General features: G+C 42.2%; 1 protein-coding gene across 6 annotated transcripts in view; it reads left to right on the top strand.

The window, feature by feature from the left end:
* Nucleotides 1-16,789, top strand: part of C2H7orf78 (chromosome 2 C7orf78 homolog) — a 65,512-nt gene that overhangs the window by 17,834 nt on the left and 30,889 nt on the right. The window contains exon 1 of one of the 6 annotated variants that reach the window (XM_075922301.1): nt 13,162-13,238. The exons of 4 other annotated variants lie outside the window; for them this stretch is intronic. The gene's annotated coding sequence lies outside the window, so the exon portion shown is untranslated. Of the gene's footprint in view, nt 1-13,161; nt 13,239-16,789 lie in introns of those variants that run through there. One more of the 6 variants, XM_075922303.1, reaches the window with a different exon arrangement.

The following is a 16,789-nucleotide window of genomic DNA, read 5'->3' as shown; positions in this document are numbered from 1 at the left end:
GGGGCTTGAATGGGTGGCTGGAACGGGGGTAGTGTGGTGAAAGTCTAACTAGCTGGAGATGGGAAGAGTATATATCTTGCACAGCAAATATAATATGAATTAACCACATCATCATGACAGGGCCAAATCTACACAACATGCAAGGCCTAACCATTTGTATCCTGCTTCTGGCTTGTTTGAGCTGGCTTCTAAAGCACGGAGCACAGTAAGATCAGGGCTCACAAGCTATGTAAAGGTCTATTAACCTATTGCTAAGCATGACAGAAGTGGGAATGGTTATTCTGTAATTACCACCTTCCTAAAATGAGGAGAATCTGGTTTCTTTCATTTACAAACACAGAAATCATTTGGGGCTTGTGTTAACATTGCTAAAGGCCTGTGCTTCATATAATCCTATGGGGAGCTGAAGGATGAGAATACCCTTTTAATGAATTGTATCTGCCATTGTTACCTCATGAACTGTGGCCTAAGTCTTATGAATGGGATTTGGATTGATTTGTTACTAACCTGTTAAGAATTGCCTTTGAAGAATCTGTTATGGTAATTTTTTTTAACAAACCCCATTTTAAACTGTTAATGCATTGTAATTAAAGTGACTCCATATTGTAACTGAAATTCCATTTCAAACTTTGCAATGCCTTCATTCTGTCTAAATTGGGTGTGTATGTAGAAGTGTGACTGGGTATGTGTGGCTTGAGGGACTGATCCCTTTACACACCCTGTCTGGGTGACCAGTTGTCAGCACCACCTTGATGGCCAAAGAACGAGGCAAGTGAGCCCTGCAAAAGAATCTACTCAGACACAAGCCCCATCAAGAAAAGATCAAAATCTGCTTGTTAACAGATGACCCATGGTCATACAGTGCCCTGGAGAAAAGGGACTAGATGTGATCCATGAACTAAAACATAAATGAGTGCAAAATTACAGAATTGGGTCTCTTGGTTCTACAACCATCCTCCAGGAGAATCGGTGTGTACCAACACAACCCGGTTCCCCTCCTCATGTCTAGACCACCTGGCTAGTGGACTAGCATACAACTAAAGCCGATAATTACATTCCATCTGGAGAACTGTGTGTATGTGTGGTAGACCACTTTAGTAGCTAAGGACAGTAAGGATGTACCTACACTGTACCGTAGCTTGAAATAAGATACACAGTTTGTGTAACTCAAAGTGTGTATCTTATTTCAAAATAGCTTATTTTGAAATTTGGCACAGTTTACACCATGCCAAACTTCAAAATAACACACTGTTCCAAAATGTCCCTTACTCCTCATAGAATGAGGTTTATGGGGATATCGGAATAGTGAGCCTGAAATAACAGGCTTGCTGTTAAGACATGGGATAGCTATTTCGGGATACTCCAGTACCCTGAAATAGCATTGCAGTGTAGATGTAACCTAAACTAATTCTGCCTTCACAATAAATGTTTAAATAAATATTGTTTTATTCCCCCAATTAAAATTCTGCTAGTTCTGTTTGAGTATTAACACACAGGCTTTCTCATAAATAAATGATTGTAATATGGATTTTCAAGATCTAGCCTGGGACTGTATTTATAACTTTCTAGTTTCAGTTACTTTATCCATGGTCACTTGCTTTCCTCTCTTTTCATGTATCTCTTATAGCTGATCATAGGTGCTTGTAGCTAGGCTTTTGGCATGATGGCCTCCCATGATACATTCTTACTCCAGATTTAGTCTAGAATAGGTATTAACTCAACTTGAGTATGGAAGACCAGCAGCATCCAGGGCTTTTTCTGGGAAGGATGCTCATCAATGACTTAAAATATATTTATTGTGTTTCCAAAAAGTTGACAAAAGATTGTGGTGATAAAACTATTGGATGGACTATATTTTTATTGGACAAGGAAAATAGATTCCATCATTTTGATACTCAAATGCAGGTGCTTTTTATAAACAGTATTTGGTAACTTGTCAAAACTAGATCAACGCTGCTTGGTAACTCTGAACTAAGGCAACACATCAGCTCTAATGTGAGGAATAATCTAGTGTAGATATAAAGTTATACAGAATTGGGGGATTCATCTATAACTACTATTTGGTAATTACTGGATATTTTGGGCCTAATTCTGATTTTTCTTGCACACTTGGAAGTTTTGAGTGTACCAAGAAGCGAATTAGCTCTGGTCCTCTGCTTACATACAACATAACATCTTGTCTGTTTTATCTGTGCCATGCTATCCCATGACAATTTGAACATCTGGAGATTATTTAGAAAATGTTTGCTTAGCAGCACTAGTAACATGTACCCTGGGGTGCTAATTAACGTATAGCTAGTTTGTGAAAGTTGTAAAAGTAGGTTACAACAAATTATCTCATGTACATAGAAAGTATAGAAAAGACTACTACTATTATTAGACTGACTTCCTATACAGTTGGATTGTTGAAGTTGTTCAAACACCAGACTCTTAATTAATCAGTGACTGTGTACTTTCAAATATAGTTTGACCAAGCAAATACACTGATTTGTGTCAAAGTTGCATATTAATATACATTCACTATTGTATGATTTCAGTCGGTAATATGTGTCTCAATAACTAAGGGCTAGAGTCTTTTAGCTCTGACCAAAGAGTATGCATTAGCTTAGGGGCTGCTCCAGGAGCTACTGTGATTGTCGCATCCCTGATATCAGTAGTTTGACTGTTAGAAAACTTCTTGCCTCCAGCCTATTATTTTTTTTTCCCTCAATTGCCCTGCCAGATGACCTCTGGTTATTGGGAAGTTCTTTGAGGTTTGAAGCAGCACTAATCTGATTCTGAGTCACCCAATATTGCAAACTTTGCTATGTCATAATGGCCACTGGCATCCCTGAGTAAGGCAGGTTGGATTGGGTAAGATGTGGGGGGTTTTTTCATCTTGTTTTGTCATGCATATAAGCCCACCAAGGATGTCTCATTGAAAGGGCAGTGGCTGCTGAAAAAAATCAAGGTTCTTGCTTAAAGTACCCTAGACTACTTGAGTAGCTGTCCCCATAGTTCAGGGGTAAAAAAACCCCCATATTTTAGCAGAATCTCTTTGCTCTTCAGAAGTAGACTCAAGCAAATGAAAAACATGAAACATTTGAAATGGAAATGAGGTGTTGTGTGTTTCTCTTCCCCTCTCCCTCCCCCCCCCCCCCCCCGGGGGGGTTTTTTAATGGTCAATGAGAACACTTGTCTTTGCTTCATTTCAGTTTGGAGTTCTTTTTTCCTTTTGGTTTTGATATCCTCTGGGGCAGCAATTTTTCCCTTGCTAAACTTTCTGTGGTGCTGCAAAAATGTCTATATTATTGGAACATAGTTAGTTTCATGAAGCAGAAAATATGGGTTAAATTCTACTCCAAATAATGCTTTAGATTTATACTAGCAACTCCTTTCGTGTCTATGGAATTACATAGGTATAGGTCTGGAGTAATGATGGGGGTCATGAAAGACATTGAAAGGTCAACAACTGAAATAGAATTATTTCCTTTCCCCCTATAGGTGGCTCCTCTAAAACACAGTTGATGACTGGACCAGTGAGGAAAAGTTTACACTGCTCCCTGTACCTATGCTATGATCTGCTTGTTTTGTGAAGAGATGGGTCTCAGGGAAAGAGTTCAGATTGGGACTGCTACAGAGTATGGAACTAAAAGTTTAGGTCCATGTCTTATTGGAGTGCTTCATTTTTCCAGAGCTGTCCACCTAACTGATCACTTTGATAAAACCTAAATTAGGTTTTTTAAACTGGAGCTAATCTGTTTATACAGTATGCTGAGCATGGTTATGCTGAAGCAAGCCAGTAGGTCTAGGACTCCTGGGTTCCTATTTCCTTCTCACAGGACATTGTTATTCTTCTAGTGCAGACATGGAATTATTTCCAATTTACTAAATTAGACACCCTATTTTTACAAATTTGAAGTTCCATGTCTTCATTGCAGGGAAGAATCCAATGTAATACAAGGCAGGCTCCATTAATGTGGATGCGTTACCTCAGTCCCAGGAAGCACGTGGGGGCGCTGCAGGAGGCCTCCTGGAGGCTAATAAATTGAAATTAGTGGCACCGGAGCATCCACACTAACATTATTTCAGACTTACAAGTTTGGGAATAGTATTGTTCCTCCATGAAAAGCAGGTCTATAGAGTCTGATTTCTGCAGACCTTTATTCTGGAATAATGGGTTTGGTAATGTGGACTATCACTTACAAATTCGACCTTGAAGGACTAATTTCAGACTAGAGGTCCTAGTGTAGACCAGGCCTTAAAAGTTACAAGTGAGACTTCAATCTTGAGAACTGGGCTCCATCTGTGTTTTACTCCTGGTTCTTTTGACTTATTTGATCCTGGATAAGGCACCTAACTTTTTCTATACTTCATTTTCTCCTTTTAAGATAAACCACTTAATTTTAACAGAACAAAACTGCATGCAATTTTGACTGCAGTGTTTGTGATAGCGGTGGTGGAGTAGGGGCAGGGCTCTGAGTTTATGGCTAATGTTCCTAAGGCTCATGCAGGGCCGGTCATAACTAATTGGTGGACTCGGGTGACCACCCGGCTCACCTGTAGGGTTGCCAGACGGTTTTAAAAAAAAAAAAAAGACAAATTTGTAAAGCCAAAAAAAACCCTGCCAGAGTCAAGAAGTGATCTTTCCCTCCTAGACTGTTCTAGGAGTGGGGTTTTTTGTTCTGTCCTCCCTCCTCCTCCTTCCCCCCCCTCCCCCCAGCAGCATTCAGAACCCATTCAGGATGATCTCTGCTGCAGAGAAGGGACCAAACATTCTTTATTTCAGGGGTTTGACTGGCTTCCCCCCCCCCATATGCTCAGTGTCTAACTGATCGCCATATGTGGGGTCGAAAAGTAATTTTCCTTTATTTCAGGTGGGCGGTATCCTCAGGGGAAGGATGTTGGCTGTTTTTTATTTCGCAGCATGTGAGTTTGAGTCACTTGCCAAGATTATCTAGATACGTCTCAATTATTTATCTGCCGTTGCACTGTGCACCAAATTGTTTACACAGAAAGGGACCGTAGTTTTTCGTGAATGAATAGCTAAAGGAATGTTCCAAAGGGTGGTATCCTTACCAATTCGCAGCTTCAGGCAAACAGAAGCTACTGTAGGATAGGTCATTTGATTACCTTTTCTTCTGGAGCATCTGGCATTGGCATGTTGGAAGACAGGACAGTGGTCTAATTTGGCCTTTGGTCTGACACAGTATGGTTGTTCTTCTTTTTGGTCTTACTCAGGGCTGCTGACAGAATTGCCAGGTCCCACAACCAAGGTTGAGGGGAGGGAGGACAGGTCTGGGCCTCACGCAGAAGCGTCAGGAAGCCCTGAAAGGCTGGCTTGGGGAGGCTAGCTCTACCTGAGGCCCAGATGGCAGTTTGAAGGGCCCATGGCTCTGGTGCCAGCCAGGAATCTTGCACCATTTTCAATCTCCATGTCCCAGGGTAGCTGCCCCTTTCCCTCCCCACCCTGGACTGACTGTATCTAGAGAAGATGACACTTGGCTCGCCACTTGATAAGTTAAGCCTGGTTTTCTTGCTATTGCTACATGACTGAAACTGACTAAACATACCCAGGAATGTCTTCAGGGAGTGAAAAATAAGAGTGTTAGCATAGCATGATGCTCATAAAAATGCATTGGTTTTCGCAGGTGTTTCAAGCCAGGCCATTGAGGCTGGCAGGTTACAGAAAACTAATTTCTAGACTGCCCTTTGCCATGAAGCTGTAAAAAGCACTCTGCTGCTCACAGAGACTAATTATATGGATTTCAGTTAGGAACACAGGTAGGCCGGATCAAGAGTTGTTCAGCTATGAACTAAAATCAGTTGTGAACAAATGATTTGTCATAAATCTACTGATGAAACAGTTAACTGTGACTGTCTTAGGCTGCGAGCGGCCCTAGGGTAGCCTTTTTTCAAAAAAACTTCACCTGTGTCTAGACTACAGCCGCATTCTTTTGAAACTAAATCGAAAACAGTGCTTTTCTTCCAACGGCGGTACTCATTTCATGAGGAATAATGCCTTTTTTTTTTTTTTTTTTTTTTTTTTGGAAGTGCTCCTTTGAAAAAAGGTGCTATGTAATGCAAACTGCTTTTTTTTTTTTTTTTTTTTTTTTTAAGAGCATCCAGCCTGCCTGGGTGCTCTTTTTCGAAAAAGCTTCTTTTGAAAGTCTCTCTTGAAAAAGCCTCTTTTGAAAGAGGCTTGCAGTCTAGACGCAGACTTAGAGTGTGACTACACAGCACCCAAACTTGAAATAAGATACACAATTTGTGCTATGCAAATTATGTATCTTAATTCAAGTCTATTTGAAATAGCGCCAAATGACAAAATAAGCTGTCTACACAGTGCTAAATTCCAAAATAAAGCGCTGTTTTGAGCCATTTGTTACTCCTCATAGAATGAGGTTTACAGGGACGACGAAATAGTGTCTGCTATATTTTGAAGAAGCGGATGCATTCCAAAGACACAGGGTAGCTATTTTGGGATACCCCTGGTATTCTGAAATAACTCTGCTGTGTAGATACACCCTTATGCGTTGGATGGGAGGCTACGAATAGAAAACTGCTCACTTGAGATTGGAAGTTGTACAAAATTTCCCTGATGTAAGATTGAAAGTCAGTTATAACAACTTTTCCTTATACTTTTATTTCCCTGGGCAGGAATTTCCTTGCTGAACTGAGCTTTTCTGCATCTTGATTTGACTTGAACATTTTCACCGACAGCAATTCCAGGCCCCAGGACAAAACAATCAATGGGCTGCCAACCCATCCCCCTTGGCCAATCCCCACTTCTCACTCTGGGGAGGGGGGGCAAAAACCAAGCGTACCCCTCAAACGGAGGACCCTGGGGCCACTCACAGCCCTGTCCCACATCTGCCCATAGGAGCACCCTGTGCGCGCGTGCGCGCGCGCACACACACACACACACACTGTCCAGAGAAGCCCCAGTCTAGCTGCAGCAACGTGTCCTGTCCCTTCCCCAGACCCAAGTCAGTGGTGTTGGCTCCTCAGCCACCCCACATAGGGTGCATCAAAAGCAATTTTTGAAGAGACACTTTTCCCCAGAGTAGCTTGAGCCTGGGGAGGGAAGGGAAGGGTAGGCTGAATGCTAATCTTGTGCTGGCTTGTGAATCACTCCATAGCTTTGGCAGAATATAGCTAACGGCAGCAAGGAATACTGCATGCACTGTGCGTGATCAGAAGCAGAAACATAGGCACTTGGGGAACTCCTACCACAGAAACTTAAGACACAGAATGAATTTAGGCAGCCATGGGGTTCTGCTGGGGGTTCATGAACCACAGTGGAACCAAAACAGGGACTGGGATTTAGGTGTCTAAACTCAGGTTCAAGCCCCTAAATCTGGAGTGTAGGCACCCAAATACACTTGTGGATCTGGACAGTAGTGATTTAGAGCTCCATGCACAAATGTCTGGATACATACAAAGCCTCTCAAATCTTGGACATGATGTGTATTTTTATTAGTGTCTTAGTAATTCTGTATCATATAATGGCCTTGGCAATGAATCACAGAACAAAATACCTATGGAAGTTCAGAACAGTTAACTCTTTACCACACAGTCTATATTCAGGTTCACTAATGATTACTTGAGGAGTCTTACTGAAAACAGTCCAGTTTAAATGAATTATGCTCCAGCCTTTAATGGTCAGATACTGAATATTTTATATGTTAAATATAGTATAGTAAATCTGTAGTACTCAATCTGCATGGGACACTTGGATATTTCAGGACAGTGATCTTCACTGAAGAAGTTTAATGGATTATAGAGCTTCAATAACTATTCTCCTCTACTAAAGATATGAGGGGATTACTAAAACATTAATTGGAAAGAGGAAGCACCCTATTATGTCATTAGAAAATTGTCCATATTAAGTGATTATTTCTGATAAGCTTGAAGATTTGAGAGATGCCTAGTAGGAAAAATATCCTGCAGCAAATAACTCTTTGGTTAGCAAATACAAAACAATGTAATTAAAACAACATGTCTTTATAGAAAATTGACAGTCACTCTCTGGAAATCCTTTCTCTTGCTATTCTGGAAGTCCTAGGTCCATGATGAGGAAATAAGATACAATGTTGGCTTTCTAGTCTCCTGTATCTGCCACTGTGCAGCTTATGCACAATGGAGTTACAGATTCTGGAAGCATAGAGTATGTTGAGACCTGGAATACAGTGAACTTTTGTTATATACTGACCATCCTGTGCACTGAATGAAGCAAGGTTCTGAGTGGGAGAGCCAGGAGTGTGCTCCTGAAATGAAAGACCATATCATGAATAGAAGCAAAGGACTTGAATAAAGGTCGAATAAGCAACCTTAATTCTGGCTATTTCTTAACTTTCTAGTGGTCCACTTTGCAACCTTCATTCTTCTAACATAGTTTTTATGTGTAACTTCATAGGCTAAAAAAATCCATCAGGTAGCATCCCATTGAGCCCTACATGGGACATCAGGCTACAATCTTTCCATCCACTTGAGCTAATGACCTAAGCGATAGCAGTAGCACGTTATCATCCTCTTGGCAGGCCAGCGCTAGAGGGGGCTGAAGCACACTTTGCTAGTGGGTTTCACAAATAATTACTGACAGCAGAGGAAGGGTGAGACTTAGGAATATTGGGTTCCATTCCAGGTTCTAGGAAAGATTGCTCTGATGGGTAAAAGGCCATATTGCCTGTTTCCTCTTCCTCCCCCACCCACCCCTCCTCCATGCCTGACCCCTTGGCACCATTCCTGCCAGACTATTCCTGCCCCAGTACTGTCTCACCTGCTTCTTGGCTGAGCAGTGTGCCTCTGTTTTCTCCCACCTCCCAAACCCAATCTCCCTCTCGCCCTTTTTCCCAGTCAGCTGAAATATTTAGATGGCCACCATTACTATAGTATTAAACAACTCCCAGTCTTTAATGTCTTCATCCTCCCAAAGCCTAGGTGGGATAATGAAGTACTAATACGCTCAGGCTATGTCCACACTGTGTTTCTTGCAGAAGCGGAAATGCAAATGGAGTGCTCACTTGCGTATCTTCCAATCCTTTTTGTGGAAGAGGGTTTTTTTGCAATTAAAAAGCCCTGTGTAGATGGGACCATTTGTTTGGGGAGAGAACCCTTTTGTGCAAGAGTGCTTCAAAAAATGAGGTTTACAGGCTCTGGTGCAAAAGGGTTTTTTGTTGTTTTTGTTTCCCTGACAAATAGCCCCAGGTACACAGGACTTTTTATCGCAAAAACCTCTTCCACAAAAAAGATTAAAGATATGCAAATAAGTGCTCCATTTGCATTTCCTCTTCCACAAACACACAGGCTACATCTAGACTGGCATGATTTTTCGCAAATGCTTTTAACGGAAAAACGTTTCCGTTAAAAGCATTTGCGCGAAACCGCATCTAGATTGGCATGGACGCTTTTCCGCAAAAAGTGCCTTTGCGGAAAAGTGTCTGTGCCAATCTAGACGCAGTTTTGCGCAAGAAAGCCCCGATCACCATTTTCGCGATCGAGGCTTTTTTGCGCAAAACAATACTATGTTGTCTGCACTGGCCCTCTTGCACAAAAGCATTTGCGCAAGAGGGCTTTTGCATGAACGGGAGCAGCATAGCATTTCCGCAAGAACTGACAATCTTACATGAGATCGTCAGTGTTCTTGTGGAAATTCAAGTGGCCAGTGTAGACAGCTTTTGCGGAAAAACTTGCCAGTCTAGACGCAGCCACAGTGTAGAGGTAGCCTGAGAGGTATCCATGTTGGTTGGTAAGTTTAAAAATGAGTGATCCTTTGCCCCATTTCCTGGGTGCCAGCAGGAGGAGCATTGAGAGGACAGAAAGGAGGGTTTCTCTACTCTCAGTTCTGCCTAAAAGACTTCAACAGCTGGTTGGAGAAATTGCAGGGAAAAATCTTGCTCAGCCATCCCTGATCTGGCACATGCTTAGTGTAGGTGAGAATCTATAGCAGTGGTCACCAACCAGTAGATCAGACTCTACTGGTAGATCTTGGAGCCTTTCACAGGTGATCTTGACGGGTTTGGCCAGGAGGCTGTCAAGTGCTGACACTTTATCTGCCCATCTCAGCACTGCTTTGCTGCTTCTGCCTTGGCGCTGCTCCACCCCGGAGCCTGTTTGCTGTGCAGAACACAGGAAGAGGAGGGGGTGCTCAGGGCTGGCCTTACCATGAGGCAAACTGAGGCAGCCGCCTCAGGTGCCAGACAGTGACGCCCCTCTTCTCTCTTCCCCCCCCCCCCCCCCCCAAGGACCCAGAGTGTAGAAAATTGTCTGCTGCTTGTGCATATGTATTCTCTCTGCAGTACCATGAGAGGAGTAGAACAGGAAGAAGGCAGAATTGAGATCTTTCGAAGTTTTGGCCCAAGCAAGGGGATATGGGGGGGTGTCATTTGAACTCCCTGCCTCAAGTGCCAAAATGTTGTGGACCGGCCCTGAGGGTGCTGATGTCAAGGTGCCTTCCCCCCCACCCTGTACCCTATCTCCACTGAGCATGCAGGGGGAGGGCAGGGATGGAGAGAGATCTCTGGCTGCCTTTGGGAGTGATGCAGAGTTTGGGATGCAGGAGGGGTTCAGGAGTGGGGCTGGGGTTTGGAATGCAGGCTCCAGCTGGGCACAGGTGGCTTCTGAGTGGTGGTGAATAAGTCAGACTTACCCCTACTCTGGCCCTAGCCCTGAGTTGCCATACACCCATTGTGCACCTCAACTCTGCCCCAGGCTCAGCTCAGAACCCCTCCCTCACTCCAAACCCATTAGCCCTTCCCCCACACTCCAGCCCTCTGCCCCCCCCCTGATAAATGTGAGTGAGGGTGGGGAATGGAAGGAGGATGGGGTGAGCCGAGGCGGGGCCTCAGAAGGGGTGGGAAGGAGGCGGGACAAAGGTGTTTGGGTTTGAGGTAGATCCTGGATTGCACTTAAATTCAAAAAGTTATCTCCTGCTTAAAAAGGTTAGACCACTGATCTATAGAGTTTAGATGTCAGATTCTTACACATCTCTACTGACTGTGCAAACTGAGATTTTTTGCAAAGCTTTATCACTTGGAAAATTTGGGCAATTTTCCATGAGAACAGCTGAGAGCATGTCCCTGACATCCAGACACCACCTTTCCCAACACCACTAAATTTCAATCACTTGCTCAAAAGCATGCTAGAACTTCTTATCTAATCACCTGTATGAATGTTTGCTTGGGTAAAAAACATGTATCTTTTCCTTAATCTCATTCTTTGAAAAGGCTTAACCATTTTTGTTGAAATTTTCCAAAAATGTTCAACCTGAAACACTTAGCATGGGAAATTTCAGCCCAAACCATTAAAGTTAAGCAAAATTACAACTAAAAATCCCAACTTATAGTGGGAAATGTCTGGCAAGGCAATCATATAGGCAGTGCTACCTGTTTTAAACTCAATCATGATTGGTAGAAACTCTTGTTGAGGTCTGCAAAATGGGTATAATCCTGGTTCCACTCAGCGAACTTTTGTGTAACTCTGGTTTCACTTTAACAGAATAAATTAACTCCCCATTACACTGGGTAAATTTTCCTCTCTTCCTTTAGGGGGAGGGGGGGGGGGAGAACTCTGCTATGCCTTCTGAAATATGACTTAATAATGTAGTAAAAACATGCTGTGTCAGAACTTAACTGTGAGGTGGCTGAGAAGCCACAATTCTCACTGATTACTGTGTCTGCATCAATACATTTTTAAAAGACACTGCAGAGAGTTCCTATCTTATGCTTTTTTTTTATTTAATACATTCCTGGTGACAATCAAGGATTTTTAAACACACATGGCATTTTTTTAAAATAGATTTAGTCCACGTAAGTCATTTTCCAAGTCCATCCATAACATTAATATCCAGTACCTTCTTTCGGTTAAGCAAACTTGTAGATATTTGTGCAAAAGTCTTTCAACAGCAGCAATAGGAGGCAGGATCAGCAATTAGAAGTGGGGAGAGAAGAAACCCAGCTGGCAGTTTGTGGCCAAGAAGGGGGGGGAGAACCAAATGGCAATCCCCCCCAGTTAGAACTACTAAATCACTGTTAGTTACTCAGCAAATACACTAAGAAACCTCTCTGGAGGATTGGGAATAAAAAGCTACAGAGGATTTACTTGCTGGGTGTCCTTGTCACTGCTTGAATCTCATTCCAACAATTTCTTTGAGAGCCAGAAAGTCCTCTTATGGCACTTCCAGTAGTTCTTGAGTGCCAGGCTCCTCTATTGGTCCTTACAGTATGAAGTAAGCAGCTAAGGAAGAGGTTATTCAATATTCCTGAGAAGAAAAGCAATTGTCACTGGTGACTCCATATTACAAAGAGTGGACAGGAAATTCTGCAAGGGTCACAGTGACGATGGGGAAGTGGGCTGTCTCCCTACAGTGAAAATATCTGAGAGAGATGCTAGCATGTTGAAAAATTGGAAAGGATTTAGAGAGGAGAGCTCCAAATGATTTGAAGACTGGAGAAAATGCCTGGCAGTGAGACTTAGACATTGATTTGTATAGCTTCTCAAAAGAAAACTGAGAGGTGACTTGATCCCAGTATATCGGGGGGGGGGAAAGTATTTTCAACAGAAGGTGTATTTATTTGTAGAAGTGTTAAACCTTCTGATTGTGCTTGAGAGAATCGTTCAGCTTCTACAAGAACACTTTCTCCTTTACTTGGTGGGCCTGGAAATAGAAAAATAAGTGAGTTGTTGGAATATGAATGTACATATCAAAGGTATAATGGTTACACCTAACAGTGCAGTGACTACAAATACATTGTGGTCATTCTTTTTGAGAATAATTACCACTAATTTATGTAGCCAGGGGCTTCCGGGAGTAGCGGAGTTAGTCGATTACAGGAAAAAAAAACAACAAATGGTCTGGTAGCACTACCAGCCCATTGGTGGTTTTTTGTGTAGCCAGGTTAACTAATGATAAAGTAATTACAATAGAAATAGGGTGTACCTGGATTCTAAAAATTCATACAGTATGAAACAGACAGCACAGTCATACAGTTAACCTACTTATTAATCAATCCATACAATCAGTAGGAATCAAAGCACAACCACAGTGTAACTGAAACACACAGACTAGTTGGCTATTTATTGTATTGAATGCCTAGCTAACCAAAGAAGTCTTGCCTGCCTTATGCCACAAGCCTCTGTGAGGTCACTGCCTCTGTCTAGTCTGGGATTGCTCACTACCTCAGCCCCATCAGCAGCATTGTGGTTGCGTAGTCTCTAGCTCTCTCCCTTCATGTCTCTGCCCAGGATAACACATTAAGGTAGATGCTGTAAGGGTGCTGTGCTGAGTTATCTATGGTAATGGTTTTTGGGGGGGAGGGGTGTTCTAAGCTTGAGCATTATTAATATGGTCTGAATTTCTGACTAATAGTGAATACTGTGGACTGGTTTAGGCCAAATATGAAATAATGTCCAATAGTTTTACCTGTGCACATCCATATAATGCAGCCAGCTTGTCTGCATGAAATGATGACAAATGAGTCAGGGAGTCTCAGCAATGTCTCTAATGGACATTATAGCCCTCATAAGCACTTAGACTCTGTAAACTTTCATGAGGAGGACTTGGTTTACAGCAGTAACATTTCTCTACTTCTCATGGGGGGGGGGGGGGGGGAGTTTTTCTGGTTTTTTGTTTTCCAGGTAACCATTTGGCTATAATTTCTGTCAGATATTCTCATGAACCCTCTTCCATGAAATGTGAAGTGTAGATGTGTCCATTTCTTTGGATCAATTATCAGTTTATGTATTTCTAATATACATTCTTGGACCCTGTCATGAGGCAGTGAATCGTTTCCTTCACTGCTAGTTCTTATAGAGATGGGCTAGAACCACAGAGTCCTGATGCAGAGCTACAAATCTCCAAGCATCCAGATTTTGTGGTCCAGTTCAGGATCAATGATGTTAAACTTTTTTTTAAGAGGTTATGTTTTCATTGCCCTATTGGTGCACATTTAGGGTGTGTCTACACAGCACCCTAAACTCATAGCTTAGTTTGAGTATTACGAAATAGCTTATTTCGTCATTTGGTGCTGTTTACACAGTGCCAAATTTCAAAAATACAGTGCTATTTCAAGCCGTTCCTTACTCCTCATGCAATGAGGTTTACAGGGATGGTGAAATAGCACGTCCCGCTATATTTTGAAATAGCGGATGTGTTCAAAAGACGTGGGATAGCTATTTGGGATTACCTCTGATATCTCAAAATAACTTTGCTGTATAGACATACCCTTATGCCACTGTGTTCTGTGGTACAGCTGTGGAACAACACATCATTCTACATCCTTAAAACTAATATTACTACTACTAATAGACACTAATGTACAACCCCCAAGGACTGCAGAATACCTCTACAATATTTGCCACATAAATTTCTCATAAATGAGATTAGAACCAGTTGAATTATTTTTCGTGACTGAGAGTCACTGAATTTAGCCCTTTTTTGTGTTTCTGAATGAACCTGATTTCTATTCATGTGTGCATGGCATTCATAAAAGGATACAAACAACTTTCACCCTGTGGTTCAGTTGCAAACTGTTCTCTTTGACCTTTGCATAAGAGGGGGCAAAGGGTAAATTGATTTTTTTTGAGTAGCATTGTTTGCTGATAGTGGGTTATTGCTGAATTATTCTGCTGCACTTTAGATATCTGGGAATTAATTTTGGTATAATGTCAGAAGGCCTAGAGCATGCAGGTCAGTGTTTTTGTGTTTTGTGGCAAATAGTAGAGCTATAATGTTGATTTGCAAACATTTTTAGAAATATACCAGCATTCAGTTAAACATGGTGAGATTGCTGTATTCTTCTCTATGGGGTCATGTTTGAGTATTTATTTGCCAACCTTTTGGTGACTCTTTCTACCAGCCGTGCTGATGCTGGAATTTCTCCTAGAGCTAAGTCATGTTTATTCAGCAACGATTCTTGGCGTTTCTCTGGTGGCTATATGAATGCAAGGGTCCCTAGTTGTCATTGCTATTTCTCAGTGTAAATCCTTGGAACTGGTTGGCTTCTGATGTGTGCAATCACAATGCTTTTGAAAGGTTCCAATACCAGCCCTCTCCCAGTAAATCACTTTCTTTGGCCCTGACTCAGAAGGGGCCTTGTGCGTGTGCCTGACTCTGCAAGTGAGTAATCCCACTGAAGCCAATGGGACTACTCACAAGCTTTAAAGTCAGGCATGTCCTTAGGTGCCTAACTGAACTGGGGTTTCTAAATTACCCCTGGGGAAACAATGGCACTACACACACAATAGATTGCAGTTGAAGTAAGGCTGGCAGGCAAGGGCCTTATTTGAAATGCAGCCAGAGACTTTGTAAAACCAACACAAATAAGATCCATTGATTGTGTCAGCACTGGTGCATTGGAATGGAACAGCCCATGAGTACCACCATCTCCTGCCAGGCTGCATTTTAAAAAGTGCTAGGCAGGAGAAAAAGGAACATGGCTTGACTTGACAGTGCCCATTTCTGTATGCCCACTGGCCAGCAGAGAGCACAAAGACCTGGCTTTGAGTTCAAAACAGATAGGCTGGTTAGAGATACTATTGCAGGAAGCTATGGCTCCCCTATTCCTGACCAGAGGGAGGGATGCTGTGTAGGCAGCAGGCCAAGAGAAAAGTGCAGCAAAAATATACCGCCAAATTAAAGGTGCAGTGAATGACTTCCCTCTTACAGCTTTTTCCTTGGGACTCCTAATAAACCAACTAAACGAAAAAAAGAATGAGACCCTAGAGAGCAGGAGTTAGGAACAAAGAAATAGTTGCCAATAAAGGAATGGATCATTGCATCTTTTTTGTAATACTCTTGTTAAGCTTGTCTCAACTGTTCTATGCCTTCTATTGCTGGACATAAAGGATGACTTCCTAGCCTCATTGAATTTCTGGCCAAACTCCCATTGACTTCAGAAACAGGCTAGGATTGCCCTCGAGGGGACTCTGGAAGTTAAACTGTCACACAGGCTCACAGCTGGTCGGCTCAGCTGTTTTAAAACTGCAAACAAAATTCATCCAAATGGGGCTATCTGCTCTTTGGGAATGGAGACTGTCTTGGCAGCATGTTGCTATTTGCACATTGAAGGTAGAATTAGTTAACGTGACACCTGGAGGCAGTCCTCACTTCAGGAGTGGGGACCATGGCAGAAAAGACAGACCCACTAACCTCCATCCAAGCAGAATAAATTATTCATAACGTGGTATGAATGTGCACACCTTAAAGTTCATTCTCTCCATGACAATTTAGAATAAATATGGACATGTTTGTTCTACTGCCATAAAGCTTGTATCCTAGTTCTCTTGACCTCTCTGGGCAAGTTTGGTCTGGAAATGCTATCAAGTCTGGAAGTCTTCTGTGGAATTTTTCAGGCTTTTTAGTCTATAAATGATGATTGTATTGCTTGAATTAGACATGCATGTTCCTGTTTGTTCTGCTTCATCTATAGAAATTACACCTTTTGAACGTGAGGTCTCCAGGAGATTTATATAACTGAGTTATTGTGTTTCCCAAGAATGAGCATTTGTTCAATCTTGTTATCATATATCACACTAAAGAGTCAGTGGATAGGTGTCCACAAGACACTTGCTGGTATAGTGTTAACAGCTAGTTGATATCATCATGCTACCTCTGCTCCTTGCTTTCAGCTGCTAAATTTCATTTAAAAGCAGTTGCATATACATTTAGAACTGTCCTGTTATGGTTTTTCCATGTGTACAATTCCTGTGGTTGCCTTGGGGTTCTTACAACATTATCAATGTGATTGGTATATATCAATGTGAGGTGGCCTTCAAAATCATCCCTGTTTAGAAGTGGCCATGCTAATAG

The sequence above is a fragment of the Pelodiscus sinensis genome, chromosome 2, assembly GCF_049634645.1.
Source record: "Pelodiscus sinensis isolate JC-2024 chromosome 2, ASM4963464v1, whole genome shotgun sequence".
Lineage (NCBI taxonomy): Eukaryota > Metazoa > Chordata > Testudines > Trionychidae > Pelodiscus > Pelodiscus sinensis.
This window is presented reverse-complemented; position numbering and strand designations above follow the sequence as displayed.